Source organism: Euleptes europaea, chromosome 13 (genome assembly GCF_029931775.1).
Source record: "Euleptes europaea isolate rEulEur1 chromosome 13, rEulEur1.hap1, whole genome shotgun sequence".
In the NCBI taxonomy this organism is placed as follows: domain Eukaryota; kingdom Metazoa; phylum Chordata; class Lepidosauria; order Squamata; family Sphaerodactylidae; genus Euleptes; species Euleptes europaea.
In genome coordinates, this window is record NC_079324.1 from 48,472,501 (window position 1) to 48,494,426 (window position 21,926).

Below are 21,926 nucleotides of genomic sequence, written 5' to 3' on the forward strand. Positions count from 1 at the left end.
TGGATGGCCCAGGCTAGCCTGATGTTGTCAGATTTCAAAAGCTAAGCACTGTCGGCCCTGGTTAGTATTTGGATGGGAGACCACCAAGAAAGTCCAGGGTTGCTACGTGGAGGCAGGCACTGGCAAACCACCTCTGTTTGTCTCTTGCCCTGAAAACCCTACTGGGGTTGCCATAAGTCAGCAGTGACTTGATGGCACATACAACCATGTCTTGTGCGCAGTGGAAAGACAGTGGGGGATACAATCTCTTTTACTGAAGGTGAGCAGACAACCAAGAGAAACATTCGTGCTCTGCTTGCACAAAGACTGTTGCACATGTGGAAATCTTCTGTGGGATCTGACCCCATGTCAAACACTGTGATTTTCAGTGTGTTCACAGTGTTCAGTAACATTCATAATGAAGTCATGCAGAAATTATAGTCTGAAGATAACACAGGGCAATACAGGTCAGTTCCGGGAATCTAGTGATAAGGTTAGTTCACCACCCAAATGGCTACTGGGGAAATCAGAAACAGAATAGTGTGCCGGTGCAGGAGAAAGTGTAGGCATGGTTTGTACCATTTGTCACACATACACCCAAATCAGTGCCATCTCCACTCAGGACTTTGCCCATCATTGATATCTGGACCTGAATTGTTACCACCACGGTACAACCCTGCAGCACTGTTGAGTCTCAGTGTACTCACACAACATGCAGCATACCTGCTTAGGACTCCATGAATTCCCTTGAGCTGATTTATCGCGGGCCTTTCTCAAAAATGCATATCCTTATTGCAAGCCCAGTCCTGACCTGGATGGCCCGGGCTAGCCCGATCTTGTCTGATCCCAGAAGCTGAGTAGCATCAGTCCTGATTAGTACTCAGACAGGAGATCACCAAAGAAGTCCAGGATTGCTACCTGAAGGCAGGCAAAAGCAAATCACCTCTGTTCATCTCTTGCCTTGAAAAAACTACAGGGGCACCCTCAGTCAGCTGTTACTTGATGGCACTTTCCACCACCATTGCAAACTATAGCCCACTGTCAGCGTTGCACAACCCTATGTAATACAGGGTCACCATAAGATAGCTGCAACTTGACAGCACTTGTACACACTCACATGCACAATTTAGATGGTATTTATATATGTGTGTTTGTGTGTGTGTTAAGTGCCGTCAAGTCACTTCCGACTCATGGCAACCCTATGAATCAAAGTCCTCCAAAATGTCCTATCTTTGACAGCCTTGCTCAGATCTTGCAAATTGAGGGCTGTGGCTTCCTTTATTGAGTCAATCCATCTCTTGTTGGGTCTTCCTCTTTTCCTGCTGCCATCAACATTTCCTAGCATGACTGACTTTTACATATAGTTACATATATAATGGTTTGGATTCAGCCAGTTTTTCCACTGGCTCTCAGGGTTGCCAGCCGTTTGATGTGAGTCAGTGGACCCCCAGGAATACGATGGGGGTCAAAGTGGGGTAGCGAGGCAGTGAGAAGGGAGTTTTGACAAAAAATGCCTTGCCCCTGTTCTGCGAATGAAAGTGCTACTGCCTGTGGAAAGGCAGTTTAGGATCCAAGCCTTAGCATATGGTGCTAATTGGGTGGGCACATGAGAGAGGGCATTTTTGGTGGCAGCCCCACAATTATGGAATAACCTCTCAAGGGAGGTGTGGCTGGCCCACCTCACTTTCAATCTTCAGGAGGCAGTGGAAGACTGTTTTATTTAAGACTGCATTTAACTAATTTGGTTAACAATTAGGACTGGCAGTCCTAATTGTGATTTTAAATTGTGGTCTTTTAGGTATTTTTATTTTATTATTGTTTTGTTTACATTGTAAGACGCCTTGAGTTCCACATGGTAGAAAGGCAGCGAATAAATATTTTCAATACATCAATCAATGCACAAATAAAATGTTCAAAATGCATATTTTAGCAGGCTGTAAGGAAATAAAAAGTGTCCTAAAAACAGAGAAGGGTGGGTTTGGTTTGCCCAAGGGAGAATTGAAATGAAAATGGAGGTTTTCGAGTCAAAATCGCAAAGGTGACAACGTTGAAGTCATCCCTAATCCCGTGATGTCATTTTCTCACATTTCTATACAGTGGCAACACTCTTATCCACAGCCTCACGCCAGTGTGGTGTAGTGGTTAAGAACGGTGGTTTGGAGAAGTGGACTCTAATCTGGAGAACTGGGTTTGATTCCCCACTCCTCCACATGAGTGGCGGAGGCTAATCTGGTGAACCGGGTTGGTTTCCCCACTCCTACACATGAAGCCACCTGGGTGGCCTTGGGCTGGTCACAGCTCTCTTAGAGCTCTCTCAGCCCCACCTACCTCACAGGGTGTCTGTTGTGGGGAGGAGGAGGGAGGGTGATTGTAAGCCAGTTTGATTCTTCCTTAAATGGTAGAGAAAGCCAGTATATAAAAGCCGACTCTTCTTCTTCTCCTCCTCCTCCTCCTCCAAAATGCATTGGACAAAAACCATACGCAAGATACAGTGTAGTGCATATTGTTGCCCTGGTGCAACCTCAAAGACTCGCATGCATAGGTGTAATTGAGAGCAGGCTTTAGAGCCGTAGACGGAACCGAGGGGAGGCACTCCCTTGCGGAACGAAAAGGAAAGCAATACCCGTCAAACAAAGCAGCTGCTGTAACAAGACATGGCGGAGCTGACAGCCTGGCAGAGTGGGTTGTTTATAGGTGACCTGTTCATAGAGAACTTTTGAACTCTCCATGTTTCATAAAGAGCAGATTCTAGGGTTACGCAGCGTTCATGGAGTAGAGGAGCGTGACTGCAGTCAAATCATGTCCTGACAAAGGCATGAATCAACTCGGGAGCTGCAGGAACAGGAGGGTGGCAACTAAGAAATATATACTAGGGAGGGGGGAGTTGGATACAAGGTTATTTTTGAAGTTTCACACAAACCAAGATATCTGCTAGAAAGGGTAGCACAGGGTGGGTGCAAACCTAATCTAGAGTATTTCTACATTACAGCAGGAAGTCAGAATATTATAGTTTGTTCTAGGCTGTGGCTGTTCAACTGGGGAACAAAAGAAGGTCAGGCAAAGGACAAAAGGCACCTTTCTGATCATCATGGGGAGAGCCAGAAGGGGTACCAGTATAGTTACCAACTCCAGGTTGGGAAATTCCTAGAGATTTGGGGGGGGGGGCAGCCTGGGGAAGGGAGAGACCTTAGCGGGGCACGGTGCCATAGAGTCCACCCTCCATAGCTGCCATTTTCTCCAGAGAGCCTGATCTCTGTAGTCTGGACATGAGATGTAATTGTAGGAGATTTCCAGGCCACGCCTTGGTAATAACTTGTTACCAGCTGTACCAAATTAGAGCACACAAAAATGTGGGAGTCAAAAAGAAAAAGGAGGGAATTCAGGCGATAAAAAGTTTCACAAGACCTCACCCTTGTTAACCTATTTTTGTGCCCCATTCACAGGTGCTTATTCTTGCAATCTGCATCTCTGGCGCCATTGTATAGAAACAGGGCCTTTCCCCAGGTGCCAGCTTATCATTGACACAACTGAAGACACTTCAGGGGGGAATGTGGTGAAACAGTAAGGTACCAAATCCAACTAGGTACAATCTGTTTGGGGACCACCAGCTACCCCGAAGAGTCTCAAGAAAACAAATATTTGAAGACTTTTATTGTTTTTTTTAAAAAAAAACATAGCCACACCTACACAAATTCCTGGAATCCTGAATTGTTGCTAGGTTTGTCAACCTTCAGGTAGTAGCTGGAAATATCCCGTTATTACAACTGATTTCCAGGTGACGGAGATCAATTCACCTGGGGGGAAAATGGCTGCTTTGGAAGGTGGACTCTATGGCATTAAATCCCATTGAAGTTGCTCCTCTCCCCAAACCCCGCCCTCCTCAGGCTCCACCCCCAAAATCTGCAGGTATTTCCCAACCTAGACCTGGAAACTCTAATTGTTGCAGAAATGCAGCCTAGAAGGCTGAGATTCTTATGTGCATTTCTCATATCATTCACCACTTTGAGGTGTTGAGTTCCATGTTATTCCACACACTCTAGAGCTTACTGCTGTTTATTTCAGAGGCCTGGGCTTGAAACATTTGGTGGTGAGTGGGATTAAAAGATCAGGTGCTTACAACAGGATGAGGAGCTGTTAATGTGTCAAAATCTGCTTGGACTAGTGTTTTAGGTGAAGCCCAATGGCCGCCCCAATTCTGAACAAGGGAAGATGCAGCAAAAAACCAAGAGCCATTTTGCTCTTAAAATCTCAGTGTGTGTGAAGTGCCGTCAAGTCGCAGCCGACTTATGGCGACCCCTTTTTGGGGTTTTCATGGCAACAGACCAACAGAGGTGGTTTGCCAGTGCCTTCCTCTGCACAGCAACCCTGGACTTCCTTGGTGGTCTCCCATCCAAATACTAACCAGGGCGACCCCTTTTTGGGGTTTTCATGGCAACAGACCAACAGAGGTGGTTTGCCAGTGCCTTCCTCTGCACAGCAACCCTGGACTTCCTTGGTGGTCTCCCATCCAAATACTAACCAGGGCTGACCCTGCTTAGCTTCTGAGATCTGACGAGATCAGGCTAGCCTGGGCCATCCAGGTCAGGGCAAAATCTCAGTACACGCCAGCAATGCTCTCAAAATTCTTCTCACCCAAATTCCTCCACCAGCTGTGGGGTTCTTGATTTACTTATCTTTTTTTCCACAGTGGATCCGAGGCATTAAGAAACCTTCACTATCTGATTTGTTTTTCTGACGTTTGTACAAAACACTGTGCCTGTGCAGTTCCCACAGATCCCTTCTGCTAAAGGTGGCCCTTTCTCCTGATGCAAAGAGCCTTCGAAATTCTTTTGGTGCAGGGATTTGATGATTTACGGTAATGCTAGTTTGCATTGTTACATAGGGTTGCCAGGTCCCTCTTCGACACTGGTGGAAGGTTTTTGGGGTGGAGCCTGAGGAAGGCAGGGTTTGGAAAGGGGAGGGACTTCAATGCTAAAGAGTCCAATTGCCAAAGTGGCCATTTTCTCCAGACGAACTGATTTATATCGGCTGTAGATCAGTTATAATAGCAGGATATCTCCAGCTAATACCTGGAGGTTGGCATCCCTATTGCTACAGCACCACCCCAAAGCCATCTTGATGCAATTGCATGTATGATTTTTGTCTAAAGATTTACTACTTGTTGGTTCACTGCATCACCCAGAGGGTGACAATGACATCATTGTCCTGTGCCCATCCTGTGGGTGCTCCTGGCCATTTGATAGTCTGCATTCCTCTACAGTGTTTCATCAGCCACCTCTTGTTTGAGCTCCCACCAGAAAGAACAGAGGATTCCCATACTCCACCATTGTCACTCAGCAGCAGCGGCATTCAACTACTGGTAATCCATCTCAAAAGACACCCCAAGCATCCCAGGTGACTTCACAGCTAGCTTTTATTGATCTGCTACTCATTTCCTACAGAGCCAGCATGGTGTAGTGGTTAAGAGCAGTGGACTCTAATCTGAGGAACTGGGTTCGATTCCCCACTCCTCCACATGAAGCCTGCTGGGTGATCTTGGGCCAGTCACAGTTCTCTCAGAACTCTCTCAGCCCACCCGGAGGCAAGCAATGGCAAACTACCTCTGAGCGTGTCTTGCCTTGAAAACCCTACAGGGTTGCCATAAGTCAGCTGCGACTTGACAGCCCTTTCCACCACGATTTATTTCTCATGACAGTTTGTGGTAGCCACAATGGCTCAATCCCCAAGAAATCTGCGCAGGAGATGCAGGAGGGCTTAATTTTTTTTCTTTTGTTCTGCTTCCTTGACATTCAGCATCTAACCTCAGTTGAGTCCAAGGAACACCGCAGTGATTCTAGAGCAAGGTCAGGAGATATGACAATCCCAGGGTTGGGGGATAGGATGGAAAAGTATTTTTGTGTTCTGTTTCATACTCTGAATTTATGAACACAAGCTACAGCGAGATCTACAAATGGGTCTCCTGTGACAGTGATGCAAAAATCAACCTTCCCATGTCACAGTAGGAAAACCCAGCCTCTGCATTAGGCAAAAGCAGTGAAGGGTTTAAGTCAGGGGTCCTTAAACTTTTTAAACAGGGGGCCAGTTCACTGTCCCTCAAACACTGTTGGGGGCCAGACTATAGTTTGAAAAAAATATGAACAAATTCCTATTCACACTGATTCTAAGAATGTTCTTCTAAGCTCCTTGAAGGAAGGGTACCATTTAATCCCAAAAAAGTTTGTAAAACAATTAACGTAAGAAAGGCCATGCTGGATCAGACCCAGGTCCATCAAGTCCACCAGTCCATTCACACAGTGGCCAACCAGGCCAACACAAACAGCTGTATTGGCAGTCGTCTTGTTTGTGGAAGCCCACAAACAAGATGACTGCAGCAGCATTATCCTGCCTGTGTTCCACAGCACCTAATATAAAAGGCCTGCTCCTCTGATCCTGGGGAGAACAGGTATGCATCATGACTCGCATCCGTTTTTACTAATAGCCATGAACAGCCCTCTCCTCCATGAACATGCCTGCTCCCCTCTTAAAGCCTTCCAAGTTGGCAGCCCTCTCCACATCCTGGGGCAGGGAGTCCCACAGTTTAACTATGCGTGGTGTGAAAGTCTGCTTTATGCGTCTTCATCCTCCACGGCAAGGGGAAGTGTCACCTGTCACATTTCTGCCTGTAGTGGCCAGCTAGGGAAAGAGGAGGAGGCGGGGGGAGAGGCCGCCCAGCCCCACTCCCTTTTACCGGAGCCAGGCTTGAGCGGGGGCTGGCGGGTGGCTCCCCACTGCTCCCTTACTTGGAAGTGCCGGGTGGCTTTCGCCTTGTCCTCCAGGTCGGTGTGGTCCGGGTGCACCCGCAGGGAGGCCTTGTGGTAGCCACGGCGGATCTCCTTGGCTGAAGCACTGTACGGCACGCCCAGCACCTGGTACAAGTCTCTGGTGCTGAAAGCCTCGCGGCACTGCTCCAGCAGCCCCATCCCACCAGCTGCTGCCGCCACGCACCCTCCCCTTCCCAGCCTTGGCGGCCCGCGGTTTTCCCACCAGCCTCGCCCCCCCCCCACTTTATGGCAGCGCGCCTGAAAATGTCGTGATAGGCACAAAGGTGAGGGGCGGAAAGGGAGGCTCACCATAGAGAGGGGAAGGGCTAGAGTGACACGCAGCTTCCTCCCAGCATTACCTTGTGGCTACAATTTTTTTAAGGGGCCGGGTTCAGGACCCTGACGGGCCGCATCTGGCCCGCGGGCCATAGTTTGAGGACCCCTGGTTTAAGTTGTACAGAATAAGCCCCTAGCAAGCTGAGAATTTTCCTTGGTAACAACAAGAAGGGGCGTGGCTCAGAGACAGAGCATCTGCTTTGCATGCAGAAGATCCCTGATTCAATCCCTGGCATCTCTACTGAAAAAGGTCTGGCTGCAGGCAATGTGGAAAGCTCTGCTTGAGACCCTGGAGAGCAATTGCCGGGTTGAGTAGAAAAGACTGACCTTGATGGACCAATGGTCCAACCTGGTAAAAGGCAGCTTCATGTGATATATTTCCTTTACAATTATGATCTTCTGAAAAGGCTCGTCTGTACAGCCCTTTTCAGATGTTGCATCCACACATACCAAGAAACAAGCATCTCTGCATATCATGAGTGCACACTACCCTCAATACTCCTGATACACATGGTCACCATGTTGTTTGAACAGAGGTGTCCTGAAAGGGAGTCTCCATGGTCAAGCCTGACTGGAAACTCTGCTCAATACTTTTTGATACAAGAAGTTTTATCCCGTAAGTCCACATATCCTGTAAATCCACAAATCCTGTAAATCCACATATGAGAGGGCATTTGCATTGATTTACTTATATCCCACTTTTCTCCCCAGCTGAGCTGGGACTCAAAGCAGTTTAGAACATCATTCTCCCCACCCCCATTCTCCCTCAACAACAACCCTGAGAGGCCAGGTTGAGAATTTGTGATGGGCCCAAGGTCACCCAGTGAGTTTCTATGGTAGGGATTCAAATCCAGACCTCCTAGGATCCTAGTCCAACACCATCCATTGTGCCACACCAGATCTCACGTGCATGTCATTCCCATCATAAATTGGCCAAACTTTTCACACTTTAAATTTCAAACCTGCATTCAAACATCACCTTAGGGTCAAAACACATGTTATGTCAACACATGTAGGACTGATTACGGGGCCCCAACTAGGGTTGCCAACCGCCAGGTAGTAGCTGGAGATCTCCTGCTATTACAACTGATCTCCAGCTGATAGAGATCAGTTCCCCTGGAGAAAATGGACGCTTTGGCAATTGGACTCTATGGCATTGAAGTCCCTCCGCTCTCCAAAACTTGCCCTCCCCAGGCTCAACCGAAAAATCTCCCACTGGTTGCAAAGAGGGACCTGGGAACCCTAGCCCCAACAATCCTTTTTTGGTTTTGTTGCCATAGACTAACCCAGCTGGAAGGGGAGTTACACCCAAGGATTCTTTGGGCTTTCTTAATCTGCTCATCTATCAGAATTGTCCTTTTTATCTCCCCTGGGACTCAAACAGCGCCAGTTGCCATCTAATGATTCAACAGCTATAGAAAGAACAAAGGAGTTTACTCTGGAAAATGGTGTAGTGATGATGATAATAACATTAATGACGAAACAAAGGATTGTGTCTTCTGTTATTGTGACGCCTTTCCCTCTGGAAGGCTGCTCGGGTCTGCTAAAGAGCATTTTGTGGAAATCACCCTGCAAATGACACCACCAGCTGAAAACTTCTGGCAGCAACCACAGTTTCCTGTTTAGCAGGAATTCAAGTATCCAGGAATGCAGGACTCTGGCTGTCGGAGAAGCTGGGAAGGAAAGAGGGAGAGGTGATAAGAAGTGCCCGTTGCTTCTCCACCCACACTAGCAGATAAGCATCATGCAGGGCTCAGACATCTCGGCCACTGATCTCTGCTCAGTATCTCTGGCTCCTCTTGCTTTCCTTTCTCCCATCCACACCCCTGTGTCACCGGCCAGTCAGCGCCAGCCACTTGATAAGAGGAGACCAGAGAGTGACGAGGAGGACAGGGGGAGGGGAGCTTTCACAGCCAGAAGACAGCACCTGCTTTATCAGCAGAGAAAATGTGGATAAGAGATTGAGGGGTGGGGGGAGACAGGTGGCCTGCTGACGGACGGAGACTCCAACCTCATCATTAATCCGGCAGCCTGTTTGGAGAACGGAACATTGATGAACAGATAGCAGAAGCCCAATAATAATAATAAAAGGAATAGGTGACTCATTGTAGGTTTCGAACACTTTGCCCTGAAGATTATATTATCCGTGTGAGATGCCAGGTAAGTGAAGTCCATTCACTCACACGCCGAGAATAGAAGAAGAAGAAGAAGAAGAAGAAGAAGAAGAAGAAGAAGAAGAAGAAGAAGAAGAGTTGGTTTTTATATGCCGACTTTCTCCACTACTTAAGGAAGAATCAAACCGGCTTACAATCACCTTCCCTTCCCCTCCTCACAACAGACACCCTGTGAGGTAGGTGGGGCTGAGAGAGCTCTAACAGAGCTGCAACTTCCCCAAGGTCACCCAGCAGGCTTCATGTGTAAGAGTGGGGAAACAAATACAGTTCACCAGATTAGACTCCGCCGCTCATGTGGAGGAGTGGGGAATCAAACCCGGTTCTCCAGATCAGAGTCCACCGCTCCGAACCTCTGCTCTTAATCACTACGCCATGCTAGAAAAGGGGGCAGAGTCAGGATAGATGCAGGAGAAGAGGGGGAAAGGTGCTGGTGAGCCCAGCTGGAGAGTAAAGGATGGGACAAAATGGACCTGGCTACCTACTCCTGCCATGGCTTTGACCCTGAGGCAACTTCTTTTGCATAGACCTTCCATCAGTAGCCCATAGGCCCTCAGTGTGGTCTCTCTAGTTGTGGAATACCCATCTTCTGGAAACTCACCTGTTGCCAGTATTATTGGTTTTCAGGAGCCAGGTGAAAAGCACCCCTGCTTTAAATTATTTTTACCCACTTTTGCTATCACCACCCCATGGTCTAATGTCTGTAAATGTTCATACCCCTGATTTTATTGATTATTGTTTTTTTGCAGAGGATTTTATAGTTGGAATTTTTATCAATTTCTTTAAACTGGTTGTTTCTTTGTCGTTGTTGTTTTGGAGAAGTGAGATAGAAATATTCTAAATTTTAAAAAGTTTCATCTATTATATCAAAATGTGTATTTGTGTGTGTATGTACTAGGACTGAGTTAGGGTTGCCAATTCTGGGTTGGGAAATTCCTGAACATTTGGGAGTGGAACCTGGGGAGGGGAGGACTTGGGGAAGGGCGGGAAATCAGCAGGGTATAATGACATAGGGTCATCCCCTCCAACGTATCCATTTTCTCCAGGGGAACTGGTCTCTGTAGTCTTGGTCCATCAAAGTCAGTATTGTCTACTGGCAGTGGCTGTCCAAAGTTTCAAGCTGAAGTCACTCTTTCACATCACCTGCTACTAGATCCTTACTGGAGATGCTAGGAATTGAACCCTCCTGCATGCCGAACCCTGCCACTGAGCCGCAGGCTCCTCCCACTTAGCCTAATCTACCTCCGAAGAAGAAGAAGAAGAAGAAGAAGAGTTGGTTTTTATATGCTGACTCTCTACCACTTAAGGAAGACTCAAATCAGCTTACAATCATCTTCCCTTCCCCTCCCCACAACAGGCACCCTGTGAGGTAGATGAGGCTGAGAGAGCTGTGACTAGCCCAAGGTCACCCAGCTGGCTTCATGTGGAGGAGTGGGGAAACCAACCCGGTTCACCAGATTAGCCTCCACTTCTCATGTGGAGGAGTGGGGAATCAAACCCGGTTCTCCAGATCAGAGTCCACTGCTCCCAGCCCAAACAGGGTGAGGATAAAATTGAGGAGAGAATATTTACATAACACCAGGTTCCTTAGAAGAAGGGCTGGATATAAATGTAAGAAAAAGAATTGGGGGGGGGGAAGTGCAGTTATTGAGAGAGAATAAATTCTTACTGTATTTGTGCTAACAAGTAGCCACCTAGTTTGTTTTCATTTGTTTGGGTTGTATCTGAGAAGTCTGAAAGGGCCCCAGAGGGACTCTGCCGAGGAGCCCATGGTGACTCTTGGCAACCAGCAGCCCATGAAACTTTTCCAAATGTTTGATTATTGACTCCCACCTTTGGGATCAGGCACCAGTTCTATGGGCTAAACCACCATCTGCTGTTGGGGATGTTGAACTAATGTGTTTGTGTTCTTGCTGCCAGCCCAGGGATTTCCTGGCAGCAAACCACCCTCCCTGGAGAGCAAGGACCGCCATCAGTCTTGTTGGCAGGAGATCTTTTCTCTCCCCCCTCCCAGCATACACAAACACCCACTCCTCCTCTTATGGGGGGGTACATCTTCCTGAGCAGTGATTGACAACCTCCTGAATTATGAAAAACCAGAAAGAGCAGGGCAGTATTTTTATCTCTCCTTTGTTTGGTCCCCCCCACCCCCAACTACATGCCAAAGCAGGAATGCTTTTACACACTAAAAAAAAAAAAAATCTATAAAGGCCTCGAAGGAACCATTTTTCTGCTCTTCTCAGCAGCCTGTCCTCGGCTTGGTTCCTCTTTCAACAGGCTGCTGGCTCCGTGTTGTCTGCTGACAGACAGGATGAGCTACAGAGATGGCAAAGGGAGAGGGAGGAGCATTGACGCCCCCTCCCCCGCCCGGCACAGCTGACCCCACTGTAATAATTATGTATTTGCCCCTGCATGATTCCCTCTTGCAAGTCATCATTGCAAACACATCCGGGATGATATAGCCCCAATCATATCTTCTTACAGTATTTTTTAATTATTACTATTATTATTGCTATTATTGTTGTTGCAATTACCTGTACGACGCTAGTGGCAGAATTACTATTACTTGAATACATTGTTGGATAATGCACTCTCAATGCACTGTAGCAATGATTTACATCTGGATTTTCCTGTGTAAAGCAGGAAAAATCAGTTGTGCACGATTGCTATTGTGCATTATCCAGTTAAATGTGTGTGAAGGCATGGCACCCATGCTCACTTCATCGCTATGTTGATCAGTTTCATGCCTGTGGCTTTATTATTTTATTTGTATTGTTTTAGCCTTGCAAGTAGGGTTGGCAAGTGCCTGGTGGTGGTGGGTAAAATCCCGCCAATCCACCAGGCTGCCCGCTGACCACCGGAGGACCAGTGGGCAATGCGTGCACGCGCGCCCAAGCGACGCACCCACATCACTTCCGGTTTTACCCGGAAGTGACGCAGACGCTCTAGCAACCTCCACCGAAAGAGATTGATAGAGCTTACATGTGATGTATAGGATATCATTATGGTGATTGATTTTCTAGAATATTGTTGCACAGTCTGAAGAAGCAAGTTGTACTCAACGCGAAACAAGAGACAACCGGGATCTTGTACACGGTAAATCTATTTGCATTCAGAACTTATAACTTCGTTGTTGTACATGTGTTATGACAAGTTAAAAATTCAAAATTAAGAAAATACTTTGAGAAAAAATATATTTATAAGTGTACAAATTGGTGGCTGTGTACTGAGATAGATTATTTCCTTAGGGTTGCACAATTACAGATCAGTACACCTATTTTTATATTATAGTGTTACCGGGCAGTGCCTGGCAACCAGTGGAAGCGTTGTGTGTGTATTGGGAGGGGGCAGAATCCTGGGAGAAAAAAAGAAAAAGAAGACCTCATCTACTAACAGGAAGTTTTTACCATAGAGTTCCTGGCAATTCTTAGAGCTGGCTGGAAGTGGCAAAGGGCAGCTCTAGGAATTGCCAGAAACTCTATGGAAAGAAATTCCTGTAAATAGATGAGCCCCACTGGGACTTTGGCAATCCTGCTGCTTTTGAGAATGGACTCTAGGGCATTACACCCCACTGCGGTCCCTCCCCTCCCCAAACCTCATGATCCCCAATCTCCACCCCAAATCTCCAGGAATTTCCCACCCAGAGTTGGCAGCCCTGGGTGGTTCTGAGGATAAAATGAGAGGTGCAAGAACCATGTACACCACCCTGAGCACCTTACAGGAAGGGCTGGATAAAAAAAAAAGTACAGTAAAGAGATATGGCACCAAGTTCCCATGGAGTGTACACGTGGCAAAACAGACTCAGCAACCCCTATTGAGAAGTAATGGGATTCAGAAGGCTTTGTTCTCTTTTGCACCTTTGAAAAGGTCCCCTTCATCTCTGCTGGATGCACACCGTCTATTTAGTTTCCCAGCACTTGAAATTAAAAAACAGGGTGGCTTCTCACCCACTTGAAGCGTATGTATTTGAATAAGCCAAGGCCTAACTTCCTGTTTTAAGTAGTGAAAGCGCGTGGGCACGCTGCCAGAGGACTTAATATAGTCCAAGGTCTAAATTTAACAACAATAATAAGGCTCCAGTCTGACCCTACAAAGCAAAGTCGGAGTGTGCGCGCTGGGGAGTGGGGGAAGCAATTCTTCACAAATTAGGAAAACAATGAAGGTCCCTTTCAAGTGTCAAGGAATATTCTTAGCTGCCCTCTAACACCTAAATCAAGAGAGAGGTTGTTAAAATGGCATAATACCAGGAAACTCGCTTACAAGGCCTATTTCCTCCTTGGAGACTACAGCTTATGGCTTAGGAGCCACAAGGCTCAGGGAGGGAGTTGGCCGGCGGGAAGGTCGGAGATTTGGCCAAAGCGCGTCCACCAGGATAATCAAACCTGGATATACTATTGCAGCATATCATAGATCTGAGATGATAGGAAAGAACCCAGCCTTCCTGCCTCGTTGACTCTCAAACACATCACAAGTTCCTTTAATCTTTTTTCCCTCCAGTCTTTCCTGACATCATACTTACCTTGTGACACTCAAGAAGTTCAATATCCCAACTGCAGGAAGAGGAGGGGGGATAAGCCATCTAATACATACAGTGCAGCTCAATGGTCAATGGCCGTCTCTCAAGCACAAAGGCAACACCCCACCACATTCTCCAAGGAGTTACTAAAGCTCCTGGTGGGAAGAAAACTGAAATGTATAACCAATGTTATACAATTGAGTTAAAGATACACCTGAACCCACCCTTCCTCTCCCCCACCCCACCCCAAGGCCAAAGCATTATAATACAGCTCCCCCCACCCCTTGGGCGCTCTGATAGGGAAAGTGCGAACAACAAAGCCCATTGTTAAGAGGCAGCGTTGGTGCCACTTAGACCCTCCTTTGGTTCCCCTGGGGCCAAGGCTTGCATTATGCAGGCTTAAAAATAAAAGGCAGTCGGATATGGGGACAAACATCTCATGATGTCATTTCCACTTAAGCTAAACTACAAGGGGCAGCCGTGCCAAGTAGGGCTGAAGGCCATCTCCAATTGTCCACAGTACCCTCCACCCTGCAGCTCACTTGATGTTCCCCATCAGGTTTTCACATTAACTTCCACATCAACAGATTCCCCACACACCCACCCCCTTCATTTGGGGTTGTTTCTGACGCACTAACCGGCAGGTCCTGATGTCAGTGAGATTTCCTCTGTCCCTGCTCAGCATTCTCTGAAGAATTCACCCCTTTCCTGATGCATTGATGTTTGCATTTTGTTTGTCTTCCCTGAACTAGAGCCGCAGGCCTGACTTTTTTATACCATTCCAGTCTTCCATAGCATGGTGGTGGATTTTGCTGTCAAGTTGCAGCCGACTTATGGCGACCCCATACAGTACTCAAGGCAAGAGACATTTGGAGGTGGATTGCCATTGCGTGCCTCCGCGTGGTCTGAGAGAGTTCCGAGAGAACTGTGACTGGCCCAAGGTCACCCATCAGGCTGCATGTGGAAGAGTGGGGAAATCGAACCTGGTTCTCCAGATTACAGTCTACCACTCTTATCCACTACACCATGGTGGCTCTTCCATAGAGTATTATTTATTTATTTATTTACATTCTTTATATCCTGCCACTCAACGAAAAGATATCTGAGCGGCCCTGAGTATGATACCTTGCAGTATCTCCACCACAGCCCTATCATATGAATGCTACCTTGAACAAGCATTGGCACTACAGAGGAGATGATAATACAAATTGTAATACTGACATTGCAGAGTCCTATGCAGAGTTACTCTAGTCTAAAGCCACTGATTTCAATGGATTAGGCCAGGGGTCGGCAAACTCATTAGTCAAAAGAGCCAAATATCAACAGTACAACAATTGAGATTTCTTTTGAGAGCCAAATTTCTTAAACTTAAACTATATAGGTAGGTACACTGTTTATTAACTTAATAAACTTTAATTAAAGTTTTAAGACTTAATTAAACTATAGGTACACTGAATAAAACTTGATATCATACTTAATAGTGATCTTATTTATTGATAAAAATTAAATTGTAAGTCCCTGCCATTTCGCCCTCCCCATCTGGAGTCCTCGTCTGGAAGCCTGGTCTACCGCCATAAAAGCCTATTGGTAGACCTGGCTTCCAGCTGATTCCCATTGGGAGGCCAGATCTACCCATTGGCTTTCTTGGCAGTAGACCTGGCCTCCGGAGGCCCATAGAAGCCAATTGGTAGACCTGGCCTCTGAAGGGGGACTTTTCCCCCTCCTCGGAGTCCAGGTCTACCGCCAAGAAAGCCAGTGGGTAGACATGGCCTCCCAATGGGACTCAGCCGGAGGCCAGGTCTACCAAAGGAAGCCCGCCCTGTCCAACAGATGATAGGCGGGGGGGGCAGGAACCGCCAAGCCGCCTGCCCAGCAATCACGCGGCTAGAGGGGAGGGGAGGCTTTAGCCTCCCAACCATTGAGAGCAAGGGAAAGGGGGACCTGGCCATTCTCCACAGTGGGCGGGGGGGGAGAGACAGCGCGCCCGCTCGCCTGCTCTCTCGCGCTCGCTTGATCTCTCTCTCTCTCAGGCGCTCTGGCTCCGCAGCCCGACTGCCGGTGTGAGCGGGCACGAGAGCAGGGGCTCAGGACCAAGTTCGGAGAGCCGCACTCAACGGGCCAAAGAACCGCATGCGGCTAGGGAGCTGCAGTTTGCAGACCCCTGGACTAGGCTAAAGTGACTCAGCATAGGATTGCACTGTAAAATATTTAAATTTCGGTATTCGGCTTATTTTCGGGTTTCCTGAAAAATTTGGGTCCATTATAGTCTGTGGGGATTTTTTTCCGAAGCTCCTGGGGGCATTTTTGGAGGTGTGCTGCAAGGGACTCTCCTTAGATGGTCACCAAAGTTTGGTGAACTTTGGGACAGGGGGTCCAATTTTATGGGCTTGCAAAGGGGTCGCCCCCATGCTCCAGGCATTTGCGAGCCAAGCTGTCCATCCGTTTTCAGGTGGCTGCAAGGGACTCTCCTTAGATGGTCACCAAAGTTTGGTGAACTTTGGGACAGGGGTCTAGTGGTAAGTGATGGGAAAGTACTCAGTCTGAGCTTCTAGAGAGCTGCTGGAAGTCTGAGTAGACAATATTGTCCTTGGAAGACAACGCTCTGACTTAATATAAGGCAGCTTCACGTGTTTCTTTTTTATTTTATACGTTGCCATTGTCATTGACCCTTTGGGTTCCTTAATCCGTTTATATCATTTATCCATTTAATCCATTTAGATGTCACTTATCCCCTCCATATACAACTGACGTTAAAATAACAAAATATCCCTTCATCTTAAATTTGACTTTCACGTGAATTTCCCCATTCTGGAACTCATGAAACCACAGCAAACACTAATTTTGGTATCAACTTCAAACCATGTTTTCAGATCTTGGGTTGATAGACCCTAACTAACCATATAGTGGAATAGCCCTATTAAGTATAAGATCACTATTAACCATAGTTTAATGGAACCATGTGTTTGCATGATGTCTGAACCAAGTCAGAACCTAGAACTACCTGCCAGGCTCACAATTTTGATAATGCTGGTCTAGCAGTTTGCATATCCGTCTGACTGAGGGTAGAGCAGGAACGTCACTTTATTACTGTTGACCAAGGTGGGCTTTCAAGGCACAATCATGTCCACCGTCCTATTTCCTGTGTGTCTTGCAAAGATGAATTCTTACCACAAAGGCCTAGAAGCAAATAGTATTTAACCACTGATTGATGTCCAGTCTCTAACCACTGTTAAACTCCATGTACCATTTCTTTTCCATTTGATGTACTGTTGCCTATTTGAAGATGTGGTTATTTTCAGCCATAATTGATCAGGCTTAATCACAGGCAAGCAGCTGGCTTCTAAACATAAGGAAGAACGCCCTTCTTTTTTAAAACCAGCCAGGCCAATCCCCCTTTTCCTTATATGACTGTAAGACTCACAGGATGCTTAAAAGTAACTTAGAGGAGTGTTTTGTTTACTGGTAGTGTTACTTAGAATTCGGTAAAAGCTTCTTTTTAAAAAGTGGTTTTCTTAAGCTTGCATATTTCTGATGCTAACAATTCGTAATTCCAGGGAGGACGGCATTGGCGGCTGCAGGAGTTTTGTGACACCTGAAAGACTAATAGCTTTGTAGTGCACTACAGTGAGGTCAATGGGCTTAGAAAGGTGTAATTCTGTGTAAGATTGCAGAGTTATTGTGCCAGAATCTTTTGTGGGCTTTATTCCACAAAACCTTTTGCCGCATAAATCTGCTAACAATTCATATACATTAAAAACACAATGACATTTGAGCTTGGTAAGAGGGTTATGGACGTTTATTTTGGGGAGGAATAAATCATTGATTTCCCATGCATTACTTTGAAACCTCTCTTGAAAATGTGCCACCTCCACCTAATGGTGAAGGCTGGCTTTGGCACTGCTTCCCCATTTCATTCTGATTCTCCACACATACATACGCACACATGCGCACAAACACATTGTCAGGGATCCTTTGTACATCCTTTGTTGGGACCTCTTCTTCCAATGTTCTGGACGCCAAGCCACAACTTTAGATGGCTGCATGACAGCAAAGGAGAAGGGAGGGGCTGTGGCTCAGTGGTAGAGCATCTGCTTGGCACGCAGAAGGTCCCGACCCAGGTTCAATCCCCGGCATCTCCAGTTAAAGGGACTAGGCAGGTAGGTGATGCGAAAGACCTCTGCCTGAGACCCTGGAGAGCCGCTGCCGGTCTGAGTAGACAATACTGACTTTGATGGACCAAGGGTCTGATTCAGTATAAGGCAGCTTCATGTGTTCATGTGTTCAATATATTGTGTTGCGCAGATAGCACGATCAAACTGACATTTCTGTCTTTAACTACTAATCAGTTATTAAAACAAAAGCTGTCTGGAAGATCCAGTGCAAAGTGTAGAATGTAGAAAGAAATAACGAGACACTTAGTATTTTCAGCGTTGCTTTTTGAAGGGTCTGGATGGCTGAATTTTGGGGTCCAGCACTCCTTCCCCTGGCTTACCTTTTTCCTACCCTTCCTCTTTCTCACTTCAGCTTCAGCAGGCCACATCTGCGGTCCCCAAAGGGTGAATGTGTTTGGAACGGGGTTAAAATCTCACTATAGACCCATCAGCCAAGAGCCCAGCTGAGTCTAGACAAAGGTTTGATTTTTTGAGTTCAAAGGGGAACGATTTTCAAAAGAGTAAAGCAATTTAGGGCTTTCAGAGGAAAAAAAGAATCATAACCATAAATTTTTAACTATTAACCCAGCAAACAGCCAGGGAGGCGGTGAAGCTGCTCTCCCATTTGCAGATAATCACTAAGAAGGTCTGGATTTTTAAGACCGGGCACCAGCATCAGGCCAAAAAACATTCCACAGAATCTCAGTCAATAAGGAAAAGATGAAAAAGATGCCTTGCGGGGGGGGGGGATATCTTTTCCCTTTAAAAGAGGCTCACTTGAGTGTTATTTACCATGTTATATTATTTACTTCCATTCCCCAAAAAATTCAGCTGCCCATTTCCACATAATAAATGTCTGTTAAAGGGACAGGACATTTCCCTCCAGAGTTGTTGGCAACCCTATCAGAACAGCTAACTCTGGGAGCAGACTTAACGGCACTAGAAGTCCATGGCAGTGCACAAGAACATCCCTTTTCTTAAAACATCTTTTCCAGGCATTGGGTTGGATCCAAGCAGCTTTTCTGCTGGTGAGAAAGGGAAGGGGGCTCCCTAAGGCCACCACAAAACTTATGCAGGAGTTGATGGGACCTGCAGGGACCAAAGCTGAATGGGATGGGGGCTGTGTGAGGAGGGGAGCTAGCTGGGATTTAGTGAAAAAATCTGGCTGGATCTAACCCAATATCCTAAAATAAGGGCAGCGTTTCATTTTAGCTGTTATATGGGAAAGTTTGAAAAGGAGATTTGCCCATCACTTATGCATCCATTTTCTCCAGTTTGGGGTTAAACACTCTACAGTTGCTGCCATAAGAGATCCATTCTTGTACAGCAGAGTCTTTGTGAAATGACTAGATACGGGGTAGGTACATCACGTGAGAGATACTGAGACACATCCAACAAACAGCTATAAGTATTTTTTGCTGCCACTTCATCTTTTAAAGAATAATGAATTTGAGGCTCCTATTCCAAGTGGCCTTCTTTGGATAGGATTTTTTTTAGAAATGGAGCTAAATGAAGAACAAACAAGGAGAGCATTTGTATGCAGTCTGATCATTGGTCCTTCTAGCCCAGTGTATACTCAGGCAGCCCATTCCTGAGGGGAGGGACTGCACTGGTGGGTGGAAGCAGCGCAGCCGCACCACCTCCAAAAGAGGATTCAGCCCCCCCCCCCGAAGGCAGAAAGTTGCCCTTACTTGCAAGCCCTGTGGAACCGCTCCATAGCATTCCATGGGGCTATGCCACCTAAAAAGGTGGTGTACATGCAAGTAATGGCAAAGGGGGCTAGGGTTGCCACCAGCACCAGGTTGGGAATTACCTGCAGATTTTGGCGGTGGACCCCAAGGAGGGCGGGGTTTGGAGAGGGGCGGGACTTCAGTGCCATAGAGTCCAATGGCCAAAGCGGCCACTTTCTCCAGGGGACCTGATCTCTATCATCTGGAGATCAGTTGTAATAGCAGGAGATCTCCAGCCACCACCTGAAGGTTGGATATTGAGATGCTCCTACAAGGGGGTAATCCTTCAACCACTCTTCAGGTTGCGAAATTTTGTTTAGCAGCAATGAAAATTCGTTGCCTTAGAACAGCGCAATTGACAGATATGTCCCAGCTGTAATTCTTTTAAAAAAAATGTTTTAAAAATGTTTTACGTCTCAGACTGTAATTCTTTGATTATAAGAATCTATTAGTCCAAGCTTTCCGTTTTATCATGTTTTTACTGGCTAAGTGCCGCAAATTATCTATCTATCTATCTATCTATCTATCTATCTATCTATCTATCTATCTATCTATCTATCTATCTATTTGAAGGTTGGATAACAAATTCGCCATTTCTACCACTACAGTGGTCTTTTGGCACTGGGACTATGAAAGCGTTGGCTACGATTCAGCTCCTTGTTATGTTTCTTGTATATTGCTGATATATATATTATTGTGCATGTATCCTTGCAGGTTCACACAATATAGTCTATCATATCTTTATTGTTATTTATTGTGCATATTTTGGCCTGCGCAGCTGTAAATGTGTTATTCACTTTGCTGCACATTTGTATTTTGTATTGTACCACCTGGAGGTTGGCAACCCTACTTTCAGCGCATGTTGCGATGAGTGATATCCAAGTACCGCGCAGGATGTTCGGTTTTTGAATGAAGTATTTGCTTGAATTGCCGCACAATTATATTCTTATAACTCCCCTTGAATATTTTGCTCAAGCAGAAACCTCTATATTTTCATTGAATTTCACTTCAGGTGAACCTTTCTCGGTGGCGATGTAGAAGACTGGGGTGGGGGTTTCCTACCCTGAGAAATTTCATGGGACTTTTAAACACTTTTTTTTTTTTCCTTGGAATTTCCTCAGATGAATCTCAGCATCCGGTGGCAACTCTCTTTGTTGGCCCAGGCAGTTTGTGCCTAAAATTAGACAGCCCTTCCTTCTTTGCCTCTAGCTGTGGCCCGATTCGCCCGGGGTTTGCTGTTGGGCCTCCATATTGTCACCTCCTGTTCCTCAGCTAAAGCGGGTGTGAGACAGGAAAGGTGCTAATCCCCCAGTAATTAACACCTCATTGGGAGGTCAGGCGAAGGTCGCGAGAGTGGGGTTTATTTAGTTGGTTTTTCAGAAGGATCTGAGTGAATTCCTTGTTTCCATTAAGGCGGCAAGATCCTGAAGAGTTCCAGAGCTCCGTGTTTGCTGAAGGGGTGACAGGCCGAAAAGAATGGCGGCCATTGTTTGAGGCGTCCGCGCGGTTGTAGCAACAAGTTTAGTGTATGTTGAGGATATAATAGAGCTCAGAATCAAAGCAGAGATTAGCCTGACTGTTGACACCTCTTTCCTGTCAACTGGGAACCTTTCCAGAGGCATTGTTAGATGGCGACTGCAATCTTTTTTTTTTGGTACCTATTTAAGTGAGCAGGGCCCTGATGATGGCAAACAGTGCGGGGACGTGGTTAGCGGTGGACCATGGCTGAGTTCAAATCTCCACACAGCCGTGAGGTTTTCTGGGTAACTTGAGGCTTGAGTCTCTTCTTCAGCCTCTCACCTCGGGAGTCTGCTACGAGGGAAAATGTGGGATAACCCTCCTGATACCCTGGGCGAAAACGCACGGTCGCTTTATCCTCCTTTAATCCCTGTTTCAGCCAGGATCGAATGCATGCGTTTCACCTAATGTGCGTTCGGTCCTGGCTAAAACTGGGATTAAAGGAGGATAAAGCGACCGTGCGTTTTCGCCCCCTGTCTTGGGTCCCCGGGATAGGGTTGCCAAGTGCCCGGTGGTGGCGGGTAAAATCCCGCCGATCCACCAGGCTGCCTGCTGGCCAGCTGATGGCCGGTGGGCGCTGCAGGCACACGTGCGCGCACATGCACACCCAAAAGTGATGCGGACGCTCTGGCAAGCTCGGATAAAACTCTATGGAAACCGCAGCTCTATATTCCCCTCACATCACCTCCTCAAGGAAGTCTTTCAAGACCCGTGGGGCCTCTTGA